Raw genomic sequence first — 6,110 nt, forward strand, 5'->3', positions numbered from 1 at the left:
AAGAATGATGCATAATTATACCTTATAAGGGCTGGGTGCGTAGCTCAGTCAGTGGGTCGCATGCTGAGCATGCTCAAAGCCCCAACACTGCACAACCAGGAAGGTATCGGGGACCTGTGATCCAGCACCTATGAGGTGAGGGCGGAAGGATCCATGGAAGGTCTTCCCAGACAGATAGTGAGTTTGAGGTTATCCTAGGATGCATGAGACCCTGTTTCCAAAAATAGAAATTATCCTTTATTTAAAAAAAAAAAAAACCTGCTCTAAGCTGGGCATGGTGGTTCACACCATCACAACAATAGAATGCAAACTGGCAGGCAGTACCTTAGCACACACCATGTGTGCTCTTGTGATAGAGATTCCAGGACCGAGGACAGCACCCAGCATGCTCTGGTCAGGACTCGGCTAGTGTCTTTGAATTCTCACAATCCTGGCAAACTAGACCCAATTGTGTAGACGTTAAAATTGAGCCTCAGAGAGGGCACAGTTTGCCTGATGCCCCTTAGCTGTAAAAAATTCAAACCTGTGGTTGCTCTAGAAACGTTTGCTGAGTCTAACAAATGCTTTTATTAGAGACACACCGTCCTAAGATGCATGAGCTATTACTTGTGTGTGTAAGCACACCCACACCCCACACATACACACAAACACACACACATACACACTCATGCATGCACACACATACCCATGCATGTGAGCACACACACATGCATGCACACAAACACACACTCATGCATGCACACACAGGGATGAACACAAACACACATACATACACACACTCATGTGAGCACACACACATGCATGCACACACACGCACACAAAGACAGCCTTCCCTAGCCCTACAACACCCATGGAAATTCAGTCTCTAAGGTTTCCCTGGCTACAGAGGCTTAGCTCCCGGTTTCCCCACTGGGCACTTTCAGGTAGGTTTGTAGGTGAGCGACTCCATGCAGAGAGGCTCATGCAAAAAGAAGGGGCAGGAAGCATGGCGGGGAAGGAGGAGGGGTTGGACCGATCTGAAGCTTGGCGCTGTGCCCTCTGCAGATGACCTGATGAGTATTTTTCAGAAATAATTTCATTAGCGTCTCTGGGAGATGAACAATTAGCAAGATGCTCTGATGCTGGAAAAGCTTAAGAGAAGGAAGAAGATGCCTTCCTCACTCCCTCACCCCTCTGCTCCCTCCACCTCCACCCCCTCACTCCCTGACCACAGCACCCCTCTGCTCCCTCCACCTCCACCTCCATCTTTCATTCACATACACTCCATGTTTCCCTCACACAGACACCTCTGCTCCCAGCCCAGCCAACGCTCTCCTGGGCTCCTTGCTGCTCCCGCCTTCTTCCAGGCTCCCATCAGCCCGTGCTGGAGTCCTGCCCACACTGCATCAATCGGTCCCCTGTGCTCTGATACTCAGACGCCCAGGCCTGAAGCTTGGCACTGCTCCAATCTTCCAAAGGCACTTCTTTTCTCTCCAACACCAGAGGGCAGGGCCAGGTAGGGCTCTTCTATTTGGATTGGTTTTGCTGCCAGGTCCTTGGAAACTTCCAGCAGAAGTCAAAGGCTGCCTACTGCAGTCTGGGAGGCAGAGTAGAGGACCAGCTCCTATGACCTAGAGCTGGGCAAAGACTGGTGTTCACAGAAGCAAGATTTGCATCAGCACAAAGGACATCCATTGCCTTATCCAAGATAGAAATGGGACTCCAGATGTCTGCATCCGTGTTTGTCCCCAACTCCAGCAACATGTCTTGGTCTTGGGGACACACCTCTTACATGGCTCATGTGTCCTTAGGCAGGAGAAGGGCTCTGTCTCGTCAGCAGCCTTGTTTGGGCAGCCACACTTCACAGAGGCACTGCTGGTGTAGACAGAGGTCCTAAGAACAAGGCCTCGACCTTTGTGGCTGACACATCCACATTCTCCAGGGACTCCAGGCAGATGTTCTCCACGCATGAAGAGACAAGGTCTCTGCATTGAGACGTCAGAGCTGTCCCTTCAGAATAACACAGAAACTTGTAGAAACTGAGTTTCTGGTCTTCTCCAAGTCTTTTGATTGGATGTTCAGGGGAGGGACCAGAAACCTCTGGACATTTTGGATTGTTTGTTTTTAGAACCCTTTGCTTTTTATTTTTAATATAAAATATTTACATTAATCCTTTGAGACGTTCATACAGGCATACAACGTATTCTGACTAACTGCCCCACCCCAGGTCCACTCATCCTACAGAAATCTGTGTTAAGGGGTCTCTGGTGGGTCCTGGAGACTTGGGGCCCTGTACTCACATGGGCAGGAAGGGAAGAGGAAGCCATGTATCTCGAAGTGGGAAGGAAGGAGTGTGATGGTTTGTATACGCTTGGCCCAGGAAGTGGCACTATTAGGAGGTGTGACCACTCCTTGTTGGAGTGGGCGTGGTGTTGTTGGAGTAGGTGTGTCACTGTGGGTGTCCACTTTAAGACCCTCACCCAGCCAGGCAATGGTGGCACACACCTTTAATCCCAGCACTTGGGAGGCAGAGGCAGAGGCAGGTGGATTTCTGATTTCCAGGCCAGCCTGGTCTACTGCATGAGTTCCAGGGCAGCTGGAGCTACACAGAGAAACCCTGTCTCGAAAAACCAACGCCCCCCACCCCCCAAAAAAGACCCTCATCCTAGCTGCCTGGAAGTCAATATTCTGCTAGCAGCCTTCAGATGAAGATGTAGAACTATCAGCTCCTCCTGTACCATGCCTGCCTGGATGCTGCCATGTTCCTGCCTTGATGATAATGGACTGAACCTCTGAATCTGTAAGCCAGCCCCAATTAAATGTTGTCCTTGTAAGAGTTGCCTTGGTCATGGTGTCTGTTCACAGCAGTAAAACCCTAAGACAAGGAGGAAGGCAGCTCATGGAGGGTAGGAAAAAATCTCTTTTTATAATACACAGACATATAAGCTATGCAAAACAGATACACAATGCGCTGCATACTGAAATTTCAAGACATGGTTAGGGAAAAACAATCTACAAAGGTTCCTTGTGGGGTGACAAGAAAAACAGACTGAAAAACACGCTCACCACGACAGGGGTGAAGATGTACGAGACACACCACTCATGCCCGTGACTGATGACACACGCATAAATAAACACACTGGGCCAACCCACACCCAGACACACATACACACCCAACCCACACACAGACACATATACACACCCAACCCACACACAGACACACATACACACCCAACCCACACACAGACACACATATATACCTAACCCACACCCAGACACACATTCACACCCAGATGATGCACATACAAGCAGGTGGATGCACAAATACACTGGTAATCATAGTTGGATATAAATACACATTCGTACCACACACACACACACATACACACACGCACACACATACACACATATACACCACTCCCTCACACATATGCAGATACACTTGTCTGCAGCCCACACAGGCATCAGGAGACTCCAACAGCACTGCCATCGTGAAGAGGAGACTGGGTTAGGATTTTAATAAACTTTAAACAAATAAATATAAAGCCCAGCTACCAGGAGCTGTGGGCTGTTTCCTTCTGCATTCTGTCAGTGGCACTCCTGGCCTCTGGTCGCTCATGAACAGAGGAGCCATGCAACTGTCTTTACACGTAGTCACTGTGCACGTGTGTGTGTGTGTGTGTCCACGGCCGTGAAGGAGGAAGATATACCCCATTCAGGCACACAGATGCAGCATCTGGGAGGTGTGTGTTAGTGCAGGGCAGAAAGGGCAAAGAGCAGGGAGGGGCATAAATTCACACCTGGATGATGTCTGGGCCCTCAGACAGTGCAGCCTTCAGAACATCCTGTTCTGCTTGCCACAGTGCAATTCAGTGCTATAACCTCAAGAGATACGTGCCGAAGCAGTAAACGAATGGGTGGATGTAGTCTGCGGAATCCCTCCATGTCGGCCGGCCCCTTATTAAGTGTTACACCTTGCCGGTGGCCTGGGAAGCCTGATGCTCATGCACAGACGAGAAGATCAAGGCAGCCCTCTACCTCCCTCCCCTCCAGCCCTTGGCAGCGGAACCCAAGCGTTCTGGATCCCAGACTTGGTGTGGAGCAAATCAACCAGCTCAAGCTGACCTGACTGTGACCTGGCCAGATCACTCAAGTTGAGCATTGCAGAGGCCCCTGTTGGAACCCAGCACCCATGAAAGGATCGATCTTCTAGAAAGGTCCCCAATGCCTCCTCCCCACTTTCCACTCTGCACTTCCCCCGTGCTCCCAACACTTGACCCTCAACCTCTGCTTCCCAGGCCCCGAGGGCCAGCAGAACTCAGCAGCACAAAGCAGGGCAGCAGAGCTTCCCCAGCACAGCAGTCTGACTCAGCCCCTTGAGGGCTGGTGCATACTGTGTGCCAAGGTTAATTAAACTAGTAATTAGAAGGAGAGATGCTTAATCGATCTGGTTAATAAAATAACCCCCTTGCGGGAGCATGTGGGTGCTGTCACTCTGCTGGGCATTATGGGATCAGCCAAGCATAATGCTCCCTGTGTGACTGGTCCCTTCCCTTCTTGCTCTCCAAGTTCCAGAACGAATCCCTGGGTCCTCTTGAGGGAGGACCTTGGAAGCAGCTTCAGGAAGCATCAGGCCTGAAGAGACAACTTGGGTGCTATGTGCCAGAGAATTCAACAGGGTGAAGGGTCCCTCAGGCTCTGTCTTCCCAGGTCTAATGCAGGCATTGAGGTCTTACAGGCCTCCCATATCAGCTAGAATTGTCTAATAGCCGGAACTGGACCTTTTTACCATTCCCCTTGAAGACTACCTCTATTAGATCTAACTCTCAACTGCAAAAATCACACCCTCAGCAAGTATCTTTTAAAAATTAATTTTTAATTTTACATATTTAATACTTTGTTTCGTATTAGAGGAAGAGGGGGAGGAAGAGGAGAAGGAAGAGGAGGAAGAGAAGGAGGTAAAGAGGAAGGAGAAGAGGAGGAAGGAGGAAGGAGAAGAGGAAAAGGAGAAGGAGGAAGAGGAGGGAGGAGAGGAAGAGGAGGAGGAAGAAAAGGAGAAAAAGGAGGAGGAGGAAAGGAGGAGGAGGAAGAGGAGGGAGAAGAGGAAGAGAAGGAAGAAGAAAAGGAGGAAGAGGAAAAGGAGGAAGAAGAAGAGAAGGAAGAGGAGGGAGAGAAGGAGGAAGAAGAGGAGGAAGAAGAGGAGAAGGAAGAGGAGGAGAAAGAAGAGGAGGAGGAAGAAGAGGAGGAAGAGGAGGAAGAGGAGGAGGAGATCTATCCGACCCCAGACTTTCTCCAGGAAAAGCCTGAGGTGGAAGACTTCTCTCCACACCTGCGGAGGCATGTGAGCGTGGTTCTCTGGGAGGCTTCCCTAAGCAGCCCCAGTTATCTGATAACTCAGTGGAGGCTCTTCCCTGCTTCTGGAAGATTCCATCTTGGTGAAATCGGATTGAAGAACACATCAGGTGTCCGTGTCTTTGTTGGGTGATAAGGGGTGGCGGGAGCAGCATGGAGGAGGAAGGCGTCTCCACTGACCTGAGAAGCTCATGCTAGGAGTGGCCTGGAGCCTGAAGCAGGCGTCTCCCCCACTCAACACCCCTCTCTGCTCCCACTCCTACCTCCCGTCTAGTGCTCAGTGGTGAGCGAGGACCAGGCCACAGCAGCGTCCCTTCCTCCCCCAGCACCGTCACACAGACAGTGTGCCACAGTTCACGGAAGCCTGGTCATGCGTAAGGATGTCCCTAGGGTGCCTGCTTCCAGCCCCTTGATAGGGCTCGGCTCAGACACAGAGTTCTCAAAGGCCAGTGCTGGAGGGACAGGCCCCACTGATCTTAATTCTGGTGGCTTCTGGGAAAAGATGCTCAGCTCACCTGGTGCCTTGCCAGAAAGAAGGACCACTGACCTCTCAGCTCTGACAGCGCGCAGGTGACCCTGCCTGCTGGGTCAGCATTGTGCCTAGGCAGGGGACAGGGTTTCATCAACCCCTAGTGGCTAGTTAGATGGGGTCTGAAATCAAGTGACTTTAGCAACCAGAGGAAGTTGCACCGAGGCTGCAGCGTGGCAGCTGGAGTCTGGAGCAGTATCAGCTGCCGGATTCTCAACTCGATTTCTAGGCTGGAAGAAATGACAGCACG

This window comes from Apodemus sylvaticus, chromosome 14 (genome assembly GCF_947179515.1).
Source record: "Apodemus sylvaticus chromosome 14, mApoSyl1.1, whole genome shotgun sequence".
Taxonomy (NCBI): Eukaryota; Metazoa; Chordata; class Mammalia; order Rodentia; family Muridae; genus Apodemus; species Apodemus sylvaticus.